Source organism: Oncorhynchus keta, unplaced genomic scaffold (genome assembly GCF_023373465.1).
Source record: "Oncorhynchus keta strain PuntledgeMale-10-30-2019 unplaced genomic scaffold, Oket_V2 Un_contig_2110_pilon_pilon, whole genome shotgun sequence".
NCBI classification, from domain to species: Eukaryota; Metazoa; Chordata; class Actinopteri; order Salmoniformes; family Salmonidae; genus Oncorhynchus; species Oncorhynchus keta.
Genome location: NW_026282313.1, coordinates 1,304 through 15,000, shown reverse-complemented (window position 1 = coordinate 15,000; position 13,697 = coordinate 1,304). Strand labels below are relative to the sequence as shown.

Below are 13,697 nucleotides of genomic sequence, written 5' to 3'. Positions count from 1 at the left end.
CATTATGTCAACAAGAGACATCATAAATGGTTCTTAAACACAATCTTCTTAGTCGGTGTGGCTAAAATGTATGTTGTTATGCCCTGCAGTTATAGCAGCCAACGTTACTTACAACTGTTAGCGGTCACTCACCTTTCCAGTGGTAGTTAGCTAACTTTTCTAGCCAGAAGCTGTCAATGAAAATGCTGCAAAGACCTGTGTCTGGTAAACATGTTTTCATTTGGTCAAATAAACGAGCCTTTTCTCTACGGTGGGAACTTCTGACAAACGTAACTGAATGGGTGGGAGGGAACCTGCTAGAAACAGCTACCATGAGCTAGCTACTCTGATAATGAATGACTTGGCAAGGTCCAGGGGCAGACTAAATAACTAACTAAATAACTAACTAAATAACAACGACGCTAGCTAACGAGGGACATTTAAATGAAACACTTCCAACACATGACATTCAATACAGTCTAATAACATAAACACGCATTTAATTCACTCTGAGCTTACAACGACGACGCGCAGATTGTCTCAAAATATCAGCTTCCAAGTCGTTCAGAAATAACACTAGACGTACAGAATACAGGCGGTGCCGCATTATTATTTCACCCACCAACAAAGGAAACAAAAGCCATTCAAAACGTTCCGTGTGCTACGCATCTAGAAATAACTCAATATGTAAACCACAACACTGCTCCGAAAGAATTTAAATGACATTTGGATTAGAATTAAAATTGAAACACAGTTAGAATTTCACTTAGATTGTGATTAAATATCTACATGTGTGTGTTGTAGACACTTTTCCTCACTCAAATAATTACATTTCTAAAACTCTGATTAAATTAACATAATGTGATCAACACTTTGAAACGTCAAACATGATTACAGTACAACCATGGTGGTGGCAGCATCATGCTGCGGGGATGTTTTTCAGGGGCAGGGACTGGGAGACTAGTCAGGTTCCCTACTGTGAAGCATGGTGGTGGCAGCATCATGCTGCGGGGATGTTTTTCAGGGGCAGGGACCGGGAGACTAGTCAGGATCCCTACTGTGAAGCATGGTGGTGGCAGCATCATGCTGCGGGGATGTTTTTCAGGGGCAGGGACCGGGAGACTAGTCAGGATCCCTACTGTGAAGCATGGTGGTGGCAGCATCATGCTGAGGGGATGTTTTTCAGGGGCAGGGACCGGGAGACTAGTCAGGATCCCTACTGTGAAGCATGGTGGTGGCAGCTTCATGCTGCGGGGATGTTTTTCAGGGGCAGGGACTGGGAGACTAGTCAGGATCCCTACTGTGAAGCATGGTGGTGGCAGCATCATGCTGCGGGGATGTTTTTCAGGGGCAGGGACCGGGAGACTAGTCAGGATCCCTACTGTGAAGCATGGTGGTGGCAGCATCATGCTGCGGGGATGTTTTTCAGGGGCAGGGAATGGGAGACTAGTCAGGATCCCTACTGTGAAGCATGGTGGTGGCAGCATCATGCTGCGGGGATGTTTTTCAGGGGCAGGGACTGGGAGACTAGTCAGGATCCCTACTGTGAAGCATGGTGGTGGCAGCATCATGCAGCGGGGATGTTTTTCAGGGGCAGGGACTGGGAGACTAGTCAGGATCCCTACTGTGAAGCATGGTTGTGGCAGCTTCATGCTGCGGGGATGTTTTTCAGGGGCAGGGACTGGGAGACTAGTCAGGATCCCTACTGTGAAGCATGGTGGTGGCAGCATCATGCTGCAGGGATGTTTTTCAGGGGCAGGGACCGGGAGACTAGTCAGGATCCCTACTGTGAAGCATGGTGGTGGCAGCATCATGCTGCGGGGATGTTTTTCAGGGGCAGGGACTGGGAGACTAGTCAGGATCCCTACTGTGAAGCATGGTGGTGGCAGCATCATGCTGCGGGGATGTTTTTCAGGGGCAGGGACTGGGAGACTAGTCAGGATCCCTACTGTGAAGCATGGTGGTGGCAGCATCATGCAGCGGAGATGTCTTTCAGGGGCAGGGACTGGGAGACTAGTCAGGATCCCTACTGTGAAGCATGGTGGTGGCAGCTTCATGCTGTGGGGATGTTTTTCAGGGGCAGGGACTGGGAGACTAGTCAGGATCCCTACTTTGAAGCATGGTGGTGGCAGCATCATGCTGCGGGATGTTTTTCAGGGGCAGGGACTGGGAGACTAGTCAGGATCCCTACTGTGAAGCATGGTGGTGGCAGCATCATGCTGCGGGGATGTTTTTCAGGGGCAGGGACCGGGAGACTAGTCATGATCCCTACTGTGAAGCATGGTGGTGGCAGCATCATGCTGCGGAGATGTTTTTCAGGGGCAGGGACTGGGAGACTAGTCAGGATCCCTACTGTGAAGCATGGTGGTGGCAGCATCATGCTGCAGGGATGTTTTTCAGGGGCAGGGACTGGGAAACTAGTCAGGATCCCTACTGTGAAGCATGGTGGTGGCAGCATCATGCTGTGGGGATGTTTTTCACGGGCAGGGACTGGGAGACTAGTCAGGATTGAGGGAAAGATGAACGGAGCAAAGTACAGAGAGATCCTCGATGAAAACCTGCTCCAGAGTGATCAGGACCTCAGACTGCTGAGAAGGTTCCAACAGGACAACGACCCTAAGCACACAGCCAAGACAATGCAGGAGTGGCTTCGGGACACGTCTCTGAATGTTCTTGAGTGGCTTAGTGAGAGCCCAGACATGAACCCCATCGAACATCTCTGGAGAGACCTGAAAATAGCTGTACAGTGACCCTCCCCATTCAACCTGACAGAGCTTGAGAGGATCTGCAGAGAAGAATGGGAGAAACTCCCCAAATACAGATTTGCCAAGCTTGTAGCGTCATACCCAAGAAGACTAGAGGCTGTAACCGCTGCCAAAGGTGCTTCAATAAAGTACTGAGTAAAGGGTCTGAATACTTATGTAAATGTGATATTTCTTTGATAATTTCTTTGCCACATTCTTTGCCAACTGACATATACTCCTGAGGTGCTGACTTGCTGCACCCTAGAGATACTCTGAATGATTGTCAACTACTGTGATTGATTATTATTATTTCAACCAGCTGAGTCATTTATGAACATTTGAAAAGCCAACTGACATTTACTCCTGTTCTGTGATAATCTGCACCCTGACCTGCCACCTGACGTGCCACCTGTCCCAGACCTGCTGATTTCCTCTCTAGACGGCACAGCCAGAATGATTGAGGACTGGCCACCCCACATAGCCTGATGTTCACCTCCTCTCCCAGACCTGAACTCTCTAGAGACGGCAGGAGCAGCCAATGATTGTCTATGAAAAGCCACATTTACTCCTGAGGTGCTGACTTGCTGCCCCTGACATAGCCTGTCCCAGATTCAACTCTCTAGAGACTCTAAATGATTGTCTATGAAAAGCCAACTGACATTTACTCCTGAGGTGCTGACTGCTGGCACAGCTACAGACCTGAACTCTTAGAGACGGCAGGAGCGGTAGGATACTGGTCACCCCACATTTAGCCTTGCTGCACCCTGACCTCCTCTGACGTGCTACCTACCTGCTGTTTTCAACTCAGAGACCAGGAGCGGTAGAGATACTCTGAATGATTGTCTATGAAAAGCCACCCCACATTTACTCCTGCCCGCATTCCTCATGCTGGTCATTTATGAACATTTGAACATCTTGGCATGTTCTGTTAGCCAGAAGAGGACTGGCCACCCCACATAGCCTGGTTCCTCTCTAGGTTTCTTCCTAGGTTTTGGCCGTTTCTAGGGAGTTTTTCCTTGCCATCGTGTTTCTACACCTGCATTGTTTGCTGTTTGGGGTTTTAGGCTGCGTTTCTGTACAGCACTTTGAGATATCAGCTGATGTACGAAAGGCTATATAAATACATTTGATTTGATCTGATTTGATTTTGCGTTTTTACTTTTGTGCTTTATTACGAACAGGATGTTTCGGAATGTTTTTATTTTTATAGCATTTTATAATGTTTTTATAGCACAGGATACCTTATTTTCACTCTGTCATTTAGGTTAGTATTGTGGAGTAACTACAATGTTGTTGATCCATCCTCAGTTTTCTCACAGCCTTTTCACTCTGTAACTGTTTTAAAGTCACCATTGGCCTCATGGTGAAATCCCTGAGTGGTTTCCTTCCTCTCTGGCAACTGAGTTAGGAAGGACGTCTGAATCTTTGTAGTGACTGGGTGTATTCATACACCATCTAAAGTGTAATTAATAACGTCACCATGCTCAAATGGATATTCAATGTTTTCTTTTTTTGACCCATCAACCAATAGGAGCCCTTCTTTGCGAGGCATTGGAAAACCTCCCTGGTCTTTGTGGTTGAATCCGGTGTTAAAAATTCACTGCTCGATTGAGGGACCTTGTAAATACTTGTATATGTATTTGTTTTAATTTTTTATTTTACCTTTATTTAACCAGGCAAGTCAGTTAAGAACACATTCTTATTTTCAATGACGGCCTGGGAACAGTGGGTTAACTGCCTGTTCAGGGGCAGAACGACAGTACCTTGTCAGCTCGGGGGTTTGAACTCGCAACCTTCCGGTTGACCGCCCCATGTATGAGGTACAGAGATGAGGTCATCATTCATAAATCATGTTAAACTCTATTATTGCACATAGAGTGAGTCCATGCAACTCATTATTGAACTTGTTAAGCACATTTTTTACTCCTGAACTTATTTAGGCATTTCCATAACAACGGGGTTGAATACATATTGACTCAAGACATTTGAGATTTTAATTGAATTAATTTGTAAAAAAAAAAAAAAAGTTTAATAACAGAATTCCACTTTGACATTATGGGGTCCATTTTAAATGTAACACAACGACGTGTGGGGAAAGCCACGGTGTGTGAACCCTTTCTGAAGGCGCTGTAAGCACCTGGTCCTAATGAACTTTAGTCAAGGATCAATACATGTATCTTTACTATATTGTTTCAGAGATTTTAACAGTTATTGTGTTGAGTTATTACATAGCTTTTTTTTTTTTTTTTTTTTTACTTCTCTTTGTTTAGTAAATGATTGAATGGTCACTAATCCCATTGGGAATGACACCAGATCCTAGATGTATCAGACACCAAGATCAGATCTATGATGGTTTGAGTGGCGTTACGTACTCCAGTGGGATATTTTATCAGTTGAAGCAAATCAAACCCCGTCAAAACGTAAATGAAAACTTTAATAACGGTTTTGTCTTTGACTTGAGTGGTTGTGTTAAAATCACCAATCAAAACATTTACATTGAAGATCTAAACATTTAGAGAAAGGTTTCTCCAATGCTGGGTAAAAGTCATTCTGATTGGCTGGTCTGTAGCATGCCTCCTCCAGCGCTGGGTAAAAGTCATTCTGATTGGCTGGTCTGTAGCATGCCTCCTCCAGCACTGGGTAAAAGTCATTCTGATTGGCTGGTCTGTAGCATGCCTCCTCCAGCACTGGGTAAAAGTCATTCTGATTGGCTGGTCTGTAGCATGCCTCCTCCAGCACTGGGTAAAAGTCATTCTGATTGGCTGGTCTGTAGCATGCCTCCTCCAGCGCTGGGTAAAAGTCATTCTGATTGGCTGGTCTGTAGCATGCCTCCTCCAGCGCTTGGTACAAGTCATTCTGATTGGCTGGTCTGTAGCATGCCTCTTCCAGCGCTGGGTAAAAGTAATTCTGATTGGCTGGTCTGTAGCATGCCTCCTCCAGCACTGGGTATATCTTGTCTCAGAGAAACATATAATCAATTTGAGAGATGGTACGGTCCATACATGTCTCAGAGAAACACACAATCAATTTGAGAGATGGTACTGTCCATACATGTCTCAGAGAAACACACAATCAATTTGAGAGATGGTACTGTCCATACATGTCTCAGAGAAACACACAATCAATTTGGTGAAGAAGCCCAGTGTGGAGTTCCTGGGTTGCCGTGGTTACACGGGGTCTGCGGTTCTGAGGCCGGATGGACGTACTGCCAAATTCTCAAAAATGACATTGGAGGTGGAGAGGTGGAGAGAAATTAACATTACATTCTCTGGCAGCAGCTCTGGTGGACTTTTCTGCAGTTAGCCTGCTAATTTCACGCTCCCTCAAGACTTGAGACATCTGTGGCATTGTGTTGTGTGACAAAACTGCACATATTTGAGTGGCCTTTTACTGTCCCCAGCACAAGGCGCACCTGTGTAATGATCATGCTGTTTAATCCGCTTCTTGGTATGCCACACCTGTCAGGTGGATGGATTATCTTGACAAATGAGAGATGCTCACTAACAGGGATGTAAAACAAATTGAGAGGAATAAGCTTTTTTTTGTGGGATTTCTAGGATCTTTTAATTCAGCTCATGAAACATGGGACCAACACTGTACATGTGGCAGTTGTACTTTTGTTCAGTGTATATTCCTGCACACATATGGCAGACAGCTGATGGTCAGAGCACGTCTTTGGAGCCTCTGAGCCAGAGGAGTGTGTATTAATCCTGCTGTAGGACTAATTGCAGCCAGCACTAGCAGGTCAAATAAATGGCAAAAAAAAAATCAAAAATACATATTTTGTAAAACCCATAGATATAGATAGAGGACTCATCTTTGTGTCTGTGTCATTTTAGCGTCTGTGACAGCATGGGCAGCTGCTTAGAGATAGATAGAGGACTCATCTTTGTGTCTGTGTCATTTTAGCGTCTGTGACAGCTGCACAGAGATAGATAGAGGACTCATCTTTGTGTCTGTGTCATTTTAGCGTCTGTGACAGCATGTGCAGCTGCATAGAGATAGATAGAGGACTCATCTTTGTGTCTGTGTCATTATAGCGTCTGTGACAGCATGTGCAGCTGCATAGAGATAGATAGAGGACTCATCTTTGTGTCTGTGCCATTATAGCGTCTGTGGCAGCATGTGCAGCTGCATAGAGATAGATAGAGGACTCATCTTTGTGTCTGTGCCATTATTATTGACACGGTCTGTGAACTGTGTTGTGCACGTTTGCACGTTTGGTGATACTACTATCGATACTACTAGTGATAGTACTGATACTACTATTGATACTACTGATACTACTAGTGATACTACTATTGATACTAGTGATACTACTAGTGATACTAGTGATACTAGTGTTACTACTATTGATACTACTGATACTACTATTGATACTACTGATACTATAAGTGATATTACTATTGATACTAGTGATACTACTATTGATACTAGTGTTACTACTGATGCTACTGGTACTACTATTGATACTAGTGATACTAGTGTTACTACTGATGCTACTGGAACTACTATTGATACTAGTGATACTAGTGTTACTACTGATGCTACTGGAACTACTATTGATACTAGTGATACTAGTGTTACTACTGATGCTACTGGTACTACTATTGATACTTGATACTAGTGTTAACTGATGCTACTGGTACATTTGAGGTAGTGATACTAGTGTTACTACTGATGCTACTGGAACTACTTTGAACTAGTGATACTATTTACTACTGATGCTACTGGTACTACTATTGATACTAGTGATACTAGTGTTACTACTGATGCTACTGGTACTACTATTGATACTAGTGATACTAGTGTTACTAGATGCTAGCTGGTACTACTATTGATACTAGTGGCATACTAGTGATACTAGTGTGACTAATGCCACTGGTACTACTATTGATACTAGTGATACTACTAGTGATACTAGTGTGTCTGTGTGATACTAGTGATACTACATTGATACTAGTGATACTACTATGATACTAGTGATACTACTATTGATACTAGTGTTACTACTGATGCTCTGGTGGATTGATACTAGTGATCTTGATACTAGTGTTACTACTGATGCTAGCTGATGCTACTATTGATACTAGTGATACTAGTGTTACTACTGATGCTACTGGTACTACTAAATACTGTGTGCATTGATACTAGTGATACTACTTGTGTTACTATAAGCTACTGGTACTTTTGATACTAGGGATACTTTTGATACTAGTGTTATGATGCTCTGGTACTACTATTGATACTAGTGATACTAGTGTTACTACTGATGCTACTGGTACTACTATTGATACTAGTGATACTAGTGTTACTACTGATGCTACTGGTACTACTATTGATACTAGTGATACTACTATTGATACTAGTGTTACTACTGATGCTACTGGTACTACTATTGATACTAGTGATACTAGTGTTACTACTGATGCTACTGGTACTACCATTGATACTAGTGATACTAGTGTTACTACTGATGCCACTGGTACTACTATTGATACTAGTGATACTACTAGTGATACTAGTGTTACTACTAGTGATACTAGTGATACTACTATTGATACTAGTGATACTACTATTGATACTAGTGTTACTACTAGTGATACTACTAGTGATACTACTATTGATACTAGTGATACTAGTGATACTCATACTACTAGTGATACTATTGATACTAGTGATACTACTGATGCTACTGGTACTACTATTGATACTAGTGATGCAGCTGATACTACTAGATACTAGATACTACTACTGATACTACTATTGATACTGTGATACTATTTTACTAGTGATGCTACTAGTGATACTACTATTGATACTAGTGATGCTAGCTACTATTGATACTAGATGCAACTGATACTACTATTGATACTAGTGATACTACTGTGATACTACTATTGATACTAGTGATACTACTATTGATACTAGTGATGCTACTAGTGATACTACTGATACTAGTGATGCTACTGGTACTACTATTGATACTAGTGATACTACTAGTGATACTACTATTGATACTAGTGATACTACTATTGATACTAGTGATACTACTATTGATACTAGTGATGCTACTGATACTACTATTGATACTAGTGATACTACTATTGATACTAGTGTTACTACTGATGCTACTGATACTACCATTGATACTAGTGATGCTACTGATACTACTATTGATACTAGTGATACTACTACTGATACTACCATTGATACTAGTGATACTAGTGATACTACTATTGATAATAGTGATACTACTGATGCTACTGCTACTACCATTGATACTAGTGATACTAGTGATAGTACTATTGATACTAGTGATACTACTGCTGCTACTGAGACTACCATCGATACTAGTGATACTAGTGATACTACTGATGTACTGGTACTAATATTGATACTAGTGATACTAGTGTTAACTGTGCTACTGGAACTACTATTGATACTAGTGATACTAGTGTTACTACTGATACTACTGTACTATATACTAGTGATACTACTATTGATACTATTGATACTAGTGATACTAGTGATACTACTATTGATACTAGTGATACTACTGATGCTGATACTAGTGATACTACTTTGATACTAGTGTTACTACTGATGCTACTGGATACTACTATTGATACTAGTGATACTAGTGTTACTACTGATGCTACTGGTACTACTATTGATACTAGTGATACTAGTGTTACTACTGATGCTACTGGAACTACTATTGATACTAGTGATACTAGTGTTACTACTGATGCTACTGGTACTACTATTGATACTAGTGATACTAGTGTTACTACTGATGCTACTGGTACTACTATTGATACTAGTGATACTAGTGTTACTACTGATGCTACTGGTACTACTATTGATACTAGTGATACTACTAGTGATACTAGTGTTACTACTGATGCCACTGGTACTACTATTGATACTAGTGATACTACTAGTGATACTAGTGTTACTACTAGTGATACTAGTGATACTACTATTGATACTAGTGATACTACTATTGATACTAGTGATACTACTATTGATACTAGTGTTACTACTGATGCTACTGGTACTACTATTGATACTAGTGATACTACTATTGATACTAGTGTTACTACTAGTGATACTAGTGATACTACTATTGATACTAGTGATACTACTATTGATACTAGTGATACTACTATTGATACTAGTGTTACTACTGATGCTACTGGTACTACTATTGATACTAGTGATACTACTATTGATACTAGTGTTACTACTGATGCTACTGGTACTACTATTGATACTAGTGATACTAGTGTTACTACTGATGCTACTGGTACTACTATTGATACTAGTGATACTAGTGTTACTACTGATGCTACTGGTACTACTATTGATACTAGTGATACTACTATTGATACTAGTGTTACTACTGATGCTACTGGTACTACTATTGATACTAGTGATACTACTATTGATACTAGTGTTACTACTGATGCCACTGGTACTACTATTGATACTAGTGATACTACTAGTGATACTAGTGTTACTACTAGTGATACTAGTGATACTACTATTGATACTAGTGATACTACTATTGATACTAGTGTTACTACTAGTGATACTACTAGTGATACTACTAGTGATACTACTATTGATACTAGTGATACTACTGATACTACTAGTGATACTATTGATACTAGTGATACTACTGATGCTACTGGTACTACTATTGATACTAGTGATGCAACTGATACTACTATTGATACTAGTGATACTACTACTGATACTACTATTGATACTAGTGATACTACTATTGATACTAGTGATGCTACTAGTGATACTACTATTGATACTAGTGATGCTACTGGTACTACTATTGATACTAGTGATGCAACTGATACTACTATTGATACTAGTGATACTACTACTGATACTACTATTGATACTAGTGATACTACTATTGATACTAGTGATGCTACTAGTGATACTACTATTGATACTAGTGATGCTACTGGTACTACTATTGATACTAGTGATACTACTAGTGATACTACTATTGATACTAGTGATACTACTATTGATACTAGTGATACTACTATTGATACTAGTGATGCTACTGATACTACTATTGATACTAGTGATACTACTATTGATACTAGTGTTACTACTGATGCTACTGATACTACCATTGATACTAGTGATGCTACTGATACTACTATTGATACTAGTGATACTACTACTGATACTACCATTGATACTAGTGATACTAGTGATACTACTATTGATAATAGTGATACTACTGATGCTACTGCTACTACCATTGATACTAGTGATACTAGTGATAGTACTATTGATACTAGTGATACTACTGATGCTACTGATACTACCATCGGTACTAGTGATACTAGTGATACTACTATTGATACTAGTGATACTAGTGATACTACTGATACTACTATTGATACTACTAGTGATACTAGTGATACTACTATTGATACTAGTCATACTACTAGTGATACTACTAGTGATACTAGTGATACTACTAGTGATACTACTATTGATACTAGTCATACTACTAGTGATACTACTAGTGATACTACTAGTGATACTACTATTGATACTAGCGATGCTACTGATACTACTATTGATACTAGTCATACTACTAGTGATACTACTAGTGATACTAGTGATACTACTAGTGATACTACTATTGATACTAGTGATGCTACTGGTGATACTACTATTGATACTAGTGATACTACTATTGATACTAGTGATGCTACTAGTGATACTAGTGATACTACTAGTGATACTACTATTGATACTAGTGATACTACTATTGATACTAGTGATACTACTATTGATACTAGTGATACTACTATTGATACTAGTGATGCTACTATTGATACTAGATACTAGTCATACTACTAGTGATACTACTATTGATACTAGTGATACTACTATTGATACTAGGGATACTACTATTGATACTAGTGATTACTACTGATGCTACTAGTGATACTACTATTGATACTAGTGATGCTACTAGTGATACTAGTGATACTACTAGTGATACTAGTGATACTAGTGATACTAGTGTTACTAGTGATACTAGTGTTACTACTGATACTACTATTGATACTAGTGATACTACTAGTGATACTAGTGATACTACTATTGATATTACTAGTGATACTAGTGATACTACTATTGATACTAGTGATACTACTATTGATACTACTGATACTACTATTGATACTAGTGATACTAGTGATACTACTATTGATACTACTGATACTACTAGTGATACTAGTGATACTACTAGTGATACTAGTGATACTACTATTGATACTAGTGATGCTACTAGTGATACTACTATTGATACTAGTGATGCTACTGATACTACTATTGATACTAGTGTTACTACTGATGCTACTGATACTACTATTGATACTAGTGATACTACTGATACTACTATTGATACTAGTGATACTACTGATACTACTATTGATACTAGTGATACTACTGATACTACTATTGATACTAGTGATACTACTGATACTACTATTGATACTAGTGTTACTACTGATGCTACTGATACTACTATTGATACTAGTGATACTACTGATACTACTATTGATACTAGTGATACTACTGATACTACTATTGATACTAGTGATACTACTGATACTACTATTGATAGTAGTGATACTACTGATACTACTATTGATACTAGTGATACTACTAGTGATACTACTATTGATACTAGTGATACTACTATTGATACTAGTGATGCTACTAGTGATACTACTATTGATACTAGTGATGCTACTGATACTACTATTGATACTAGTGTTACTACTGATGCTACTGATACTACCATTGATACTAGTGATACTACTAGTGATACTACTATTGATACTAGTGATACTACTAGTCATACTACTATTGATACTAGTGATACTACTATTGATACTAGTGATGCTACTAGTGATACTACTATTGATACTAGTGATACTACTATTGATACTAGTGATGCTACTAGTGATACTAGTGATACTACTATTGATACTAGTGATACTACTATTGATACTACTATTGATACTAGTGATACTACTAGTGATACTACTATTGATACTAGTGTTACTACTGATGCTACTGATACTACTATTGATACTAGTGATGCTACTAGTGATACTAGTGATACTACTAGTGATACTAGTGATACTACTGATACTAGTGTTACTACTGATACTAGTGTTACTACTGATACTACTATTGATACTAGTGATGCTACTAGTGATACTAGTGATACTACTAGTGATACTAGTGATACTACTGATACTAGTGTTACTACTGATACTAGTGTTACTACTGATACTACTATTGATACTAGTGTAATTACTGATGCTACTGATACTACTATTGATACTAGTGATACTACTAGTGATACTACTATTGATACTAGTGATACTACTAGTGATACTAGTGATACTACTAGTGATACTAGTGATACTAGTGTTACTACTGATACTAGTGTTACTACTAGTGATACTACTAGTGATACTAGTGATACTACTAGTGATACTAGTGTTACTACTGATACTAGTGTTACTACTGATGCTACTGATACATACACAGAGATCATAACGAACATTCAAAATGCACAATGTCTGCCCCACGCCACCCTCATCTGGCCCATGACGGTACTACACCGTACTGATCGACCGTCTGGTTGGACAGGGTTTTCCAAACTTGTTCCTGGCCCACCCTCTGGGTCCTGGGCCCCTCTTGGTCCTGTACCCCCCCCACTCTGACATAGAGACAGTCCACAACAGCTCTCCATCTCTTTATCTTTCACCCCCTGTATACTTCTCTTATTCACCCTCTTCCACTGTGTGTTTGACACTCTGATCTCTCCCTCTCTTCCTCTCTCTCTCTCTGTTCCTCTCTCTCTCTCTTCCTCTCTCTCTCTCCTCTCTCTGTTCCTCTCTC

The 13,697-nt window shown here is 39.8% G+C and overlaps 1 protein-coding gene across 4 annotated transcripts in view; it reads right to left on the bottom strand.

The window, feature by feature from the left end:
- The window catches only part of mettl22 (methyltransferase 22, Kin17 lysine), a 55,956-nt gene extending 55,312 nt beyond the window's left edge, over positions 1-644 (bottom strand). For 2 of the 4 annotated variants that reach the window (XR_008107870.1, XM_052504915.1), the window contains exon 1: positions 133-492. The gene's annotated coding sequence lies outside the window, so the exon portion shown is untranslated. The other 2 variants (XM_052504916.1, XM_052504917.1) reach the window with 2 other exon arrangements.
- Between the last annotated feature and the right edge of the window lie 13,053 nt (positions 645-13,697).